Below are 13,137 nucleotides of genomic sequence, written 5' to 3'. Positions count from 1 at the left end.
AGGGAGACGTGCTGCGAAGCACGCCTCCAAGTGGTGTCCGAGCGCCTCCCTCGCGATGTTGGCAAGGTTGAGGCCCTCCAGAAGAGAGCCCCCGAGCCCTGGCCAAGGAGGGTGCCGGGTGCGCCTTCCTATGCGACAGAGGGGGCGCCCCAGTTGCGGGTGCTGATCCTCATGAGGTTCCACTTGCGGCGCTGCCCTCCCAAGGTCCGGCATGGAGTAGCCGCTTCTTCTTCTTGGGGATCACCTCAGGAGTGTATCGAGCTGCATTGTTGTCGGGGTCTTCGATTGACGCTGCTTGGCAGGCGCGCTCGAGGGAGCACACCGCATCTCTTTCTTCGCAGGGGACTTTGATGATCCCGCCAGTCCGTGGCATCTTGAGGATGTTGTAGCCATGGTGCATCACTGCCATGAACTTGGCCAGGGCTGGATACCCGAGGATGGCATTGTATGGCAGACGAATGTGAGCGATGTTGAAGTCGATGAGCTCGGTGCAGTAGTTGTTGCGTTCTCCAAAGGTGACTGGGAGGCGGAACTGACCTATCGGCATGGTGGAGCCGTCGGTCACTCCTGAGAAAGGCTTGGTAGGTTGAAGCTGATCGTATGGCAGTTGTAGGTTGTCGAACGTCTCGATGGACAGGGTGTTGAGCCCTGTGCCGCCGTCGATGAGGGTCTTGGTGACTTGCACGTTGCTGATGACAGGTGAACAAAGCATTGGGAGAGCACCGGCGGTGGCCGCGCACTTGAGCAGGTCTGCCGAACTGAAAGTGATGGCACACTTGGACCACCTGAGCGGGCGAGTGGCCTCGAGGTTCGGGAGGACCGCGTTCACCTCGCGAGCAAACTACTTGAAGATATGTTGTGAGGCCGGTGCTTGAGCTCTGCCCAAGATGCAGGCGATAGCATGCGGCTCCTGGAAGACCCCAGCCCCCTCATCTTGGTGGTGGTCGGCGTTCCTTCTTGGCGGCGGCAGTGGAGGGAGCCCAGCATTGCCTTGAGGACGGCCCTCGCAAGGCTGATCCCTCTAGGCACCTTCGCGAGGCTGATCCTGCCAGTGGTCCTCACGAGGCCGGTCGCGCCACTCCTAGAGTGGGCCCCGGTCGTCCCAGCATCCTCCGCCGCGTCCTCCTCCTCGGCCATAGCCTCGCTCGATGTGCTCGGGGCGTCGACCGAAGCATCCATCGCGCATGGCTCTGAGCTCTTAGCAGTCGTTGGTGTTGTGACTGTGGATGTTGTGGAAGGCGCAGAACGGTCGGCTGCCCTTGGATGACTTAGGCTGGTCCCCGCTGCACTTCGTGTCTGGCTCTGCCGCAAGTACGGTGACTCCCTTGCGCTTCACGTCCTTGGCCATGGCTCTCTTCTCCTCCGGGTCGGCAGTTGGGAGCTCGAGGAGGGAAAGGCACCCTTCCTCGGCCATTGCGCACTTGGTCGCTAGGTTGAACAGCTCCTCGTGGATGGCGAGCTCCTCCTTCATCTTGATGTCGTGGATGCCATCGGAGAATGCAGATATGATGGCCTCGTCTGTCACCTTGGGGATCTTGAGACGAACGTTATTGAAGCGCTGGATGTACTTCTGGAGGGTCTCCCCGAGATGTTGCTTGACGCGGCGCAGGTCACCCACGGCCCGGGGACAGTCGCAAGTGCCCTGGAAGTTGGCGACGAAATGGTCGCGCATCTCGTCCCAGGAACAGATGGAGCCAGGAGGCAGGTTCAGGAGCCAAGAGCGGGCACCATCCTTGAGAGCCATGGGGAACAAGTTCGCCATGACCTTCTCGTCGCCGTTGGCCTCCTCGATGCTCATCTCGTAGAGCTGCAAGAACTCCGCGGGGTCGGGGGTGCCGTCGTAGCGCGGAGGCAAGTCTAGCTTGAACTTGCCTGGCCTGGTAACGCTACGCAGCTCGGGGATGAAGGTGCGGTAGCTGGCCGTGGTCACCGGGGCCTGCCTTGGAGGTGGAGCCTGGTCGTGGTGCCCCTGCATCCTCGCCGCACACGGCGCATGGCCCTGTCGCAGCAAGCAATCCTGGCGTAGCGGAGCTGGGAGTGGTGGAGCACTTCCTTGCGGACGGGGAATCTCTTGGAAGCTTCTTTCCTCGTGTGCTGGCATGCGGCATGGTGGGTCGTGCCGCTGGACCGCGCATCTTGGAGCGAGGACGCTGCCTTGGCGCGGGGGAGGCTGAGGCGCACGCCTCGACGTAAGAGTGTCGTCTTGTTGTAGAGGAGGCGGAGGCGCTCCACGAGCCACGTCACCTGCAGCTAGCGGAGGGTGAGGCAGCGATAGGGACGGTGCAGGAGAGCCTCCCGTGGCACTGACGAGCTCGGCGATGCGGTCCAGCCAGTCCTCGTAGAGGTCGTCGACCGGACAGTAGCGCAGGAGCTCGCGTGCCATGAGCAGCGCGGCCTGTGCGTCCGTGGGGGCGCGGTGAGCGTGAGATGACGAGCTGGCCGGAGTCAGCGACGGGGTGGCAGTGTGGCCGTCCCGGCGTAGGAGGGATGCAGCGAAGAGGCTTGCTGCTCGTTTGCCGCTGGACTCACTTTATCTTCCAAGCCTTCCGTTGTTATCGTATTAGATGGCCTTAAGCCATATTTATTGTAATAAGTTCTCTTTGGGGACATTCGATGTAATAAGTGTGTGATTGCTACTCTGTTATAAATCCTCGCGTACTGTGTGTGTCAGCATTACCGATCCAGGGATGCCACTGAAGCACAAAGACTTGACCGTTTGAGGTCGGGTCGCTACATGCAGGCAGGAGTCGGTCTACTAATCTTGGACGTGATGCATATATAATGATCATTACCTGGATATCGTCATGATTATTTGAAGTTCTATCAATTGCCCAACAGTAATTTGTTTACCCACCATTGCTATTTTTCTCGAGAGAAGCCACTAGTGAAATCTACGGCCCTCGGGTCTCTTCTTTATTATATTTGCCTTCGCGATCTATTTTTATTTTCTTCTATTTTTAGATCTATTAATCCAAAAACCCAAAAATACCTTGCTACAATTTTTATTTATTTATTTTATCACGCGTTCCCGCAAGATCTATTTGACCAATCTACTACAATTTTACCTATCTTTTTACGCGTGAGGGATTGACAACCCCTCTCTTACGTCAGGTTGCAAGTATTTGTTCTTTGTGTGCAGGAGTTGTTTATGTGGTGTTGCGTGGTTCTCCAACTGGTTTGATAACCTTGATCTCATCACTGAGGGGAATACCTACCGTTGTTGTGCTGCATCATCCCTTCCTCTTTGGGGAAATACCGACGTAGTTCAAGCCGCATCAAATGGAATTTCGGGCGCCGTTGCCGGGGAGACATCATCAACATCTACCAGGTTCCTAATCACAAATCTCATCTCCTTGCAATTTACATTATTTACCATTTGCCTCTCATTTTCCTCTCCCCCACTTCACAAAAATTTGCCGTTTTATTCTGCCTCTTTTTTTTGTTCGCCGTTTTCTCGTCACATCTATCATTTTGCTTGCAATCATGAGTGATTTTCGTATGGAAACAACAGATGATGGTCTAACTCCTAAAATTGGACGATCTGGCAATTTGGATGCTAAAACTTTTATTTTGGGGCAAGGAAATGTTATAGGAAAAGAACGTATCCAAGAATTCTTCAATTGTGTTGTAAATTAAAGTCTTTATGATGCTCCTATTCTTAAGAGGACTAAATCTTATGCGGAAGCTATTTCAGCACTAGTTCTGAAACTTGAAAATAAATTTATCCATACCCATCCTACCTTGCAGAGATTGTTTTTTGAGCTACCCATTATAAAGAATCCTAAAGCTAAAAAGTTAGCCACCCTTGTTCTTATGAATGAATTTGAGTACATAATAAGGGAAGCTAGAGAGATTTTTGATTTCTATGGTATGAATCATGAAAAACTGGTGATAGATGAAATTCTTTATAATAGTGATCACGTGCTAAGACATTTGCTTGGGGATAATCAAATCTTTGATGAGAATCTTAAAAAGGAAGTCCCTGTTTTAGATATAATCCAACAAGTTTACAATGATGTTAATCCACACTATTCTTGAATTGTTGCTGGAAATCAAAAAGGATATGATGATAAACAACTTGATAGTGCTAAGGTTAATAAATGTTGAATGTTGTGGGGGGTTTTCCGTACAGTCACCAGTCAAAAAAACTTGATAGTGCTAAGGTCTGTATGGATAAAATGTTCTATGTTGTCTTTACAAACCCCCCTGACAAGGCAACCTCTAAGGGAAATAGAAACAAGGATGGCAATACTTAGATCCTTTGCATTATGCCTATCTAGGGGCATAAAACAATAACGCTTGTTGGGAGGGAACCCAATGAATAAAATTTATTTTTGTCTTTTTCTTTTTGTTCTTGAGTGTTTGCACAATTATGCTACTTTTATGATTGTGCTTTTTGTGTTTTAATTAGTTTTTTTTGCCAAGTAAAGCCTTTGGGATCATGTTGGGTGATAGTTGATTTGATCTTGCTGAAAAACAGAAACTTTTGCACCCAGAAAAATAATTTTCCTTTTTAACAGAAGTGTGATAAAATACTGATTGTTCTTTCAGAAGATTAATATACAAATATCTCACGTTTTCCTAATTTTTCAGAATTTTTGGAGTTACAGAAGTATTCAAAATCTCCAGATTGCTACAGACTGTTCTATTTTTGACAGATTCTGTTTTCTTTATGCTGTGTGCTTGTTTTGATGATTCTATGGTTTTCTTTGGAGAGTTTTTGCCATAGAAAAGTTGTAATACAGTAGATATAATGCAAAAATAAAATATGAATGGGTTTGCAACAGTACTTATAGTAGTGATTTGCTTTCTTATACTAACGGATCTCACAAAGGTTTTGTTGAGTTTTGTGTGATTGAACTTTTCAAGTTTTGGGTGATATTATGATGGATGAAGGAATAAGGATTAGCAAAAGGCTAAGCTTGGGGATTCCCATGGCACTGCAAGATAATATTCAAGAAGTATCAAGCAACTAAGCTTGGGGATGCCCCCGAGTGGCATCCCCTCTTTCTTCTAACGACCATCGGTATTTTACTTGAAACTATATTTTTATTCGTCACATATTATGAGTTTTGCTTGGAGCATCTTGTAAGATATGAGTCTTTGCTTGTTTTGATTTGAGTTTTTAGTCATGAATCTTTGCTGGACATACCTATTTGAGAGAGCCAAAATTATGCCATGACTTGTTAGAATTGCTCGCTATGCTTCACTTAAATCTTTATGAGCTATGGAATTGCTCTAGTGCTTCACTTATATATTTTTTAGCACGGTGTGCTTTATTAGTTTAAAAAAATGCTCTCATGCTTCACTTAGATTTATTTGAGAGTTAGTAAAAAAAATAAGAAATTATCTCTTGCTTCACTTAAATTATTTTGAGAGAAGAAATTTTTTATGCTCATGTTCTTCACTTATATCTGTTTGAGCTTATTAAAAGCAACATATGAAACTAGTCCGGATAGATATCCAAGGAGGATATAATAAAAACTTTCGTGAAGATCATTGGAGAAAATAAACTTGATTCTTTGCAATAGTTTTGAGATGTGTTGATATAATATGTGAGTCATATTAATGAGTAATTATGCTTTAGTAAGAATATTGGTGTTAAAGTTTGTGATTCCCGATGCAAGCACGAAAGTCAATATTTATGTAATGAAATTACATCCTATCTGTGGTGCATTATTCGGTGTTAGTTATGCTTAATGCTCGCTTATCAGATTTTTCGTTTCTTGGTTGGTTGCTTCTCAATCTTTTGCTGGCCTTCATTTTGCACTAAGTATGATCACCACTTGTGCATCCAAAATCCTTTAAACCAGTTTTGCAATATGAGTCCACTATACCTACCTATATGCGGTATTCTTTTGTTGTTCTAAGAAAATTTGTATGTGCCATCTCTAATTTTCAAAATAAACTTCTCTTTTGTGTGCTCGTACCGCTCATGAAACGGTAGGGTGTGGCTGATATATTTCCATGCTAGATGTGTTATTCTCAAGATGGGTGTTTATTCACTTGTCATTGTACGAGAGTACGACAAAGGTATTAGGGATGCCCATTCCCGGAATGAAAAATGAATTTACTTTATGTTGTCAAATAATAAATTCCTTGGAAAGTGTTGGTATGGAAGGCACCCGTGGATATGGTTAGCCATGGAAAGTGAAAGTATGGTGGAAAAAGGAATAAACTTTATTTTCTGTTTGGGAACCGCCTATGATATATCTAGCATGGAAAGTATTGGGAACTACTCGGTCATTTTCGTTGACAGGAAAAGCATGCCACCCAAAATGTTTTATCTCTATCTTTTTCGCTTTGAGCTCTAGCACCTCTACAAATCCCTACTTCCCTCCGCGAAGGGCCTTTCTATTTACTTTATGCAATTTTTATTTTTACTTGAGTCTCCATATTCTCTTATAAAGCACCAACTAAGGGGCACTATGATCGTACTTGAGCATTGGGTGTAGCTAGTATGTGAGTATGTTTCATGAACGGATCAATTGTTGAGCATAATGGGCTAGGGATAACTTTCTTTAGCATTGATATTTTGAAAGACATGGTTGCTTGTTGATATGCTTGAGTATTAAAGTCCTCATGTCAAAACTAGAATATTGCTTTGAACCATATAAAAGTCCAATTGTCCATGCTAAAAAAGAAAGAATGTGTGATGAACATGTTAGGCAGCATTCCACATCAAAAATTCTGTTTTTACCATTTACCTACCCACTACTGCAGGATGCTGCTAACACGACACTACAATCAGAGACCTTCGACGAAATTGTGTGCGATGCCATAATCGCAAATGCTAGTGTAAAAAAACCTGTCAAAAAGGTGCAAAACGTTTGCGATGGAGGATGCATCAAACACGGTTCAGATTTCAGTTGCGTGTGCGATGCAGGGCATATGATTCAGCTCAATTAACTGTTTGCGATGAGGAGGAACAAAAGAAACGGGCAGCCAGATGAAGGTGTGTGCGATATACAGCATACGGTTCACTCGGATGAACTGTTTGTGATTAGGCAACACAAAAGAAACGGTCAGCCAGATCAAAGGTGTGTGCGATATACGGCATGCGGTTCACTCGGATGAACTGTTTGCATTGAGACATGAGAACAGAAATGGTTCAACTTAACAAGATGTGTGCAATACACGGCAAACTGGTCTGTAATCAAAAACGTGTGCGAAGACCGATAACAGCATAGACGATTACTATTAACGAGCCATGTGTGTTGTGAGCAAACGATTGTTGGTATACAATTGTGAGTGATTGATGAAAACATCACCGACGGGTTCCATTGTTTACTCCATGTGTGATGTGATTTTCTTTGTCCGCACAACATCTACGCTCTGTCTACAGAGCATCAACATATATACTTAAAAATACAGCATTACACAACCAAATTAAGCATACAATTACACAAGTGACTACAAACATAACATTTCCACACACCAAAGTAAGCAATTACATGCATACTAAAGTAGGATAAACGAGGATCTAATCATCTACTTATTGTTGCGACGATGCTTGCCATTGCTATGCTTCCGGCTGGATCCCTGGCCGTTTTAGGGAAGGAGGCACTTCCTCATGTCAACGATCCGCCTGTACATGTCATAGCTCGTGTACGCCTCCTTGGCCGCGTACACAACGTGAGCTTTGTCGATTTTCTCCATCCAGGCCGAGTACTAGGCACGCTTGTCCTTGTTGCACAAATCCGTCATGTCTCTGTAGTAGGGGTCGATGATGGCCTCGGCGAGGTGAACCAGTGAGTCCTTCTCATGCTCCTTGCTGCCCAGATCTTGTATTGGCCCTAGATGTCGACAAGATTCTGGCGGGCGATGCCCGAATTCTTGAGCGCCTTTACATCATTGGTGATGTCCACCGTAGTGAACATGTAGTGGGGCTGTTGAAAAACCTAGAGAAACGCTCACAAGGCCTTGTGGCCAGGCAGTAGTGGTAGACGAGGACATGGTGGCGCACGCACATCTGGGCAACAGCGACCTTGGGATGAGACCCGGCATGAGCGCTGCTGTACTCGAGGTCGAACCCGACCACCTTGTACTTCTCCTCATCAAGCAACAACTCCATGATGTGGATGGAGTGCTCCACCCAGACCGGGTCGTTGGTGTACACCACCTAGAGGTCCATGAACCTTCTGTGGGTGTCCACCATGGCACGCATGGTGAAGTGCTTCTCATCATCGGCAGCCGCTCGAAGCGCCATTGGAGCCGCGTAGGATACCCTCTAAGAATTTCTCGTGGTGGGTGTGCTTCTTGCAATGGTGGGGCGCGATCGAAAGGTTGGCCGATGTAATAAATCGGGGCCGGCCTGTAATCGTCACATCTTGTCACGGCGTTCATGGCGGAGGATCCTAGTGCATGCTTGACAACACCGCACCGCACGCGTAGGTTTGAAGAGGCGCCAAATGTATCGTCGGTGAGCTTGTTCCCGCGCTACCGCGCAAGGTTCCCGCCCGGCTAGTTTGGCCACGCGTCGGCTAGAAGAGGGACAAATCGTGGGCGTTTATTGGCAAAAAGCTTTGTAAAAACAAAGTGTGTGGAATGACTTTGGTCATAAGTTTACGCATGGGTGATAAGGTCAAAGTTACACAGAAGGGTGATGATAGACACTCGAGTGCGATAATTAATTCTGTGCTCTACAGGGCACACGGTGGAAGAAACCAACTGTGTGCAATAATGTCAAAGATCGCAGTCGACTTAGCTATACAGGTCATGTGTTGTGAGATCAACAAGGTAAACAGATTCGAGAATGGTTAATAAAATCTAAGACCATTGCATATTAAGGTCAAAATAGTGCTACCAATATACGAGTCTCATACGATGCCATTTCAATGATTGTACCACAAAATCTCAAAATATTACAAGGTTCAAATTCTAGAGTTATATGGCTCAAATTCGAAGATTACCAGGTTCAAACTGATATTAGAAATGAAATTCAGATCATCAGCTGCAAACGCTCGCGCTGATCCGTTGAACATGGATATCAGAGAGGTTCAAACTAATATTAGCACTTCTAAGTCTGGTTTCGAAACCTCACAATTTTTGCAAAGGGGTCAGCCACTGAGAAGTCATGTATGGGGTTGACAAGGTGACTTCCAATTGCTCTGTCATCTGAAGTTCCAAAATTAAATTCAGCATTTTTGGAGCCTATTCCATTCTGCCCCAGGCACCGGCATTGATCAACAAACCATTCATTTTTGCAAAATAAATGTAGGGCAAACCTCATTTCCTTCAGCACCCTTGCTCTGAGAACAAAGAACCTAGCGAATATAATCTCCAGTAAGGTCCCTCGGTAGGAGTTCAAAGTAATTTCTGAGAGATGTAGATCTAGGCATTCGACGTGATTGTTGTATTGTATCACATTATCCACCACTGGTCCTAATCTTATCTACAAAATAAGAAAACGTGTTAGTGCCTACATGCAGTTTTGAACATTACTACAAGCCTATTTGGTTTGCAGGATTTGTAAAATGCACTAACATGCCATCTTCAATCTGATATGATTAACATGGGCATCTGATTACATTCTATGTAGCCTTCTTCACAAGAGGTTGGAGTGGATGAAAAGTTCCCTAAGAAAACTAGTACAGATGAATCCAAAGGAGAAATGCTTATTGATTGTAACCATATGGGGGTGGAACATGTATGTACTGAAATCCTCCAAAAGAATCCTTCGTAGTACATTGTCATTGTTAACTTGGAAAAAGGTGTCACAAATTGAACTCCCTTATGGTTAACATTTAATAGGAAAGGAACATCACCTCGATATATAGCTTCTCCAGGCATGGAAAGCATCTCAGGAACTGACAACTTGCTCCAGTTTGAGGCCGATAGATTCTAGTGCCAAGACCTTCACTGTGTGCAGTTTCGGGGTCAAGCTTGTCGGAATCATTTTCTGAATGACAAACGAACAAACATCTTCAAAATTATAAATAATGTTAATTTGTAGAAGGAGAGGTAGAAGGCAGTTGTTGTACCTGAACGGGTGTGGATCCAATAACAAGTTTGAAGTATTTGTCAGACGGGTAGCCCACCACTGTCAATTTCGGCATAGAAATGATATTGATTCTTGTTGGACCTTCTTGATCAACTACAAGTAATCTCTCAAGTGCAGGTGTGTCCTCAATGACCATACCATGGTACACATCTTGTGATGTCTTCCTGCTGCACCAGCAACACACATAAATAGTCCGGAGAGTCATGGAGGTGACGTGGAAGGTACTCAACCCATTGATCGCCTGAAGACGAAGGTACTTGTCGTGGGTTTGTCACAGCAGATGTCCTTGTGAAAGGACTTAGTCGTGGAGCCATCGCTACAGGTTAGCTTAAAGGGGTTAAACCGGACAAGGGGACACGAGGGGTTTTATACTAGTTCGGCCCCTTCGATGAAGGTAAAAGCCTACGTCTAGTTGTGATTGGTATTGCTAGGGTTTTGATGAACAAGGAGCGAATCTGCTTGCCTGGCTCTCGAGTTGTTGTCTATTGCCCTCAAACCGCGGTCGGGTCATCCATTTATATATACAGGCTGATGCCCGCCGGTTTACAGAGTCCCGAGGCCGGATCATAGAAGTGTCCGGCTCGGTCTCTATTCCTCTAACTTACAATACAAGTTACACGACAGAGTCGGTTTACATCTACAGGCTTTAACCCGCCTTTGGGCCTTTGTCCTTCGTAAAGCGCCACCATCTTCACATCTTCATGGGCTTCTATCTTCATGGAGCTAACCCGACCACTCCTAGCCGGTTTACCTCCAGTAATCATATCCCCAACATTAGGCCCCAGATTGATTTGAACTTGTTCATGTCAATCCTCAATATTTAGAAAAATTCTTGCCCTGTCACCTTCGTATAAATCTGGTAAATCATCGTGATGTCATCCTTTAGATCCATACTAAATCGTTATGATGTCATCTACCCATTGAAGCCGAAGATACCCTTCATTAATGAATATCCAACCCTCGAGGCGACATCCTTATTAACTATCCATTTCCAGCTCCTCGATTTATGCACCTGTCGCTTATCGGTTCACCTTATAAATAGGCCCAAAGGCCATTCTCCTTTTCCCCCTTTGCCTCTTTCGCTTCTTCTTCCTCCTTGCGACGTCTCTGCACTCGAGTGTCACCACCGTCGCCGAGCCTCGCTTCCGCCTCTCCATTGGCCGCTGCATCAACCTGGTTGCACCAGAGAGCTGCGGCGTTCCTCCGTTGCTTCAATCAGTCACTGTAAGTCCTTTCCTTTCCCCCTTTGCAGATCTGTCTAGGGTTTCCTTGTTCTTCGCAGTTCATCAAAGTTCATCAGGGCTCCGATGCTGCTCATCCCTATTCCTCCTTAATCTATGGATAGAAAACCTCAAGCTTGATATATTCCGCGTAATGATTTATCTTCCGCTACCACAACAAACCCTTTGTGCGCATAAAACTGATCTGAACCTTTACGAACTGCTTTGGGTCCAACCCTTTTAGGTCAAAATATTTTTGCTTTCATATCTTTCGGTAGATCTAAAATTTCCATGTCCCCTTGTGGAACCTGTTTTACCTTACTTAGTCATTTTTACCTTAGATCTGTATCCTCTTTACCACATAGGCGGTTTACCTTTGTAAAAGCAATCTATCATATACCATTAGCCCTCTGGTGAATCAGACAAACCTTTTACCTCTGTTGTTACACTCCGGTTTAACAGTATGTGCATTCCTTTGTTCTGATACTGCCTTGTTATTCATTATAGTGTCAATCTCCTGTTTGCACAATTTTACATACCTGTATGTCTTTGTTCCGTCGCATCTTATGTATCACCATGAATGATTTGTAAACCGGTATTTCCTTTCAGCTTTTCGTTTGCAATGGCCAAACAGTTTTATGCTTGCAACTGGGCTCCTTCCCGGGTTACCGAAGAACAGCTTAACGGAATGGTCAGGATTGGTACCTTGCCCAAAAAGACTAAGATCCAGTGGCGAGTTCCAGGAACAGAGAATCCCCCTACCCCTAAGCAGGGTGAGGTAGTGGTATTTGTTGACCATATAGGCCGTGGTTTCAAACCTCCTGGTTAAAGTTTTTCCGGGATGTGCTTGCCAGTTTCCAGCTCCATCCTCAAGATATTGGACCCAACTCGGTGTCCAATATCTGCAATTTCCAAGTCTTCTGTGAGGTGTACTTACAAGAAGAACCAACTGCTGAGCTATTCCGGGATTTCTTTCATCTGAATCGGCACACTGAATTTGTAGACGGACCCAACACTGAACTTGGTGGCATCTCTATTCAAAAAAGGAAATAAGTTGAATTCCCTCATGCCAAGCTGCACAGTCACCCCAAAGATTGGAACCAAACATGGTTCTACTATAAATATACTTCCCCTGAAGAAGAGAATCCTCTACCGGGTTACCGCGCCCACCGGCTCTCCAACACTCATCCACTACCGCAACGTTTAAGTGCTGCGAAACGGGCCTCATATGCCCCTCAACTCGCCAAGCTCCGAGCCTTTATGGCCAACAGTTTATCAGGCGTCGACTTTGAGCATTGTTGGATATCCTGGAGCATCTTGCCATTAAGCCGCCACTCCAGTTTAATGTGTGAGTACACTGGTGAATTAGAAGACTCCCAATGCCACATCAACATTCAATTAACCGATGAAGAAGTCACTGAAGGTGTCAAAAAGATTATGAATGAATCGGAATCTGTCTGCCGCCAAACCGTCTTGAACCCCTTCTACACAAAAAACAAGCCACCCGCTGTAAGTGCTGCCTTTCTGTTTCACACTTGATATCTTGTAGACTGTACAACCTGTGAACGTCCTTCTGTTTGTTTATAAATAGGGTGGCGATCCGTTCTGGAAAAGGAAACCTGTAGAGAAAGCTCCAAAGCCCTCTCACCCCAAAACAAAAACCGTCAAGAAGACTTCAAAGCGGAAGGCAACTGAACGCATCAGCATGGAACTGGATGACGACACAGATGAACCGGAAGTTGAGGTAGAACTTGATTCACTTGGTTCCCTATTTATGCATCTCATTAACAATGATGTTTATCAGGAGGGCGCACAAGGCAGCCAAGCCGACGATGTAGAGGTAATTGTCCTTTCCTCCGGTTCAGACTCTCTGCCAACGCAAAAATTCCGTCAAGCAATCCGGAAAGTAAGCTT

This window comes from Triticum dicoccoides, chromosome 3A (assembly GCF_002162155.2).
Source record: "Triticum dicoccoides isolate Atlit2015 ecotype Zavitan chromosome 3A, WEW_v2.0, whole genome shotgun sequence".
Classification (NCBI taxonomy): Eukaryota; Viridiplantae; Streptophyta; class Magnoliopsida; order Poales; family Poaceae; genus Triticum; species Triticum dicoccoides.
Note: the sequence above shows the minus strand (reverse complement) of the source record.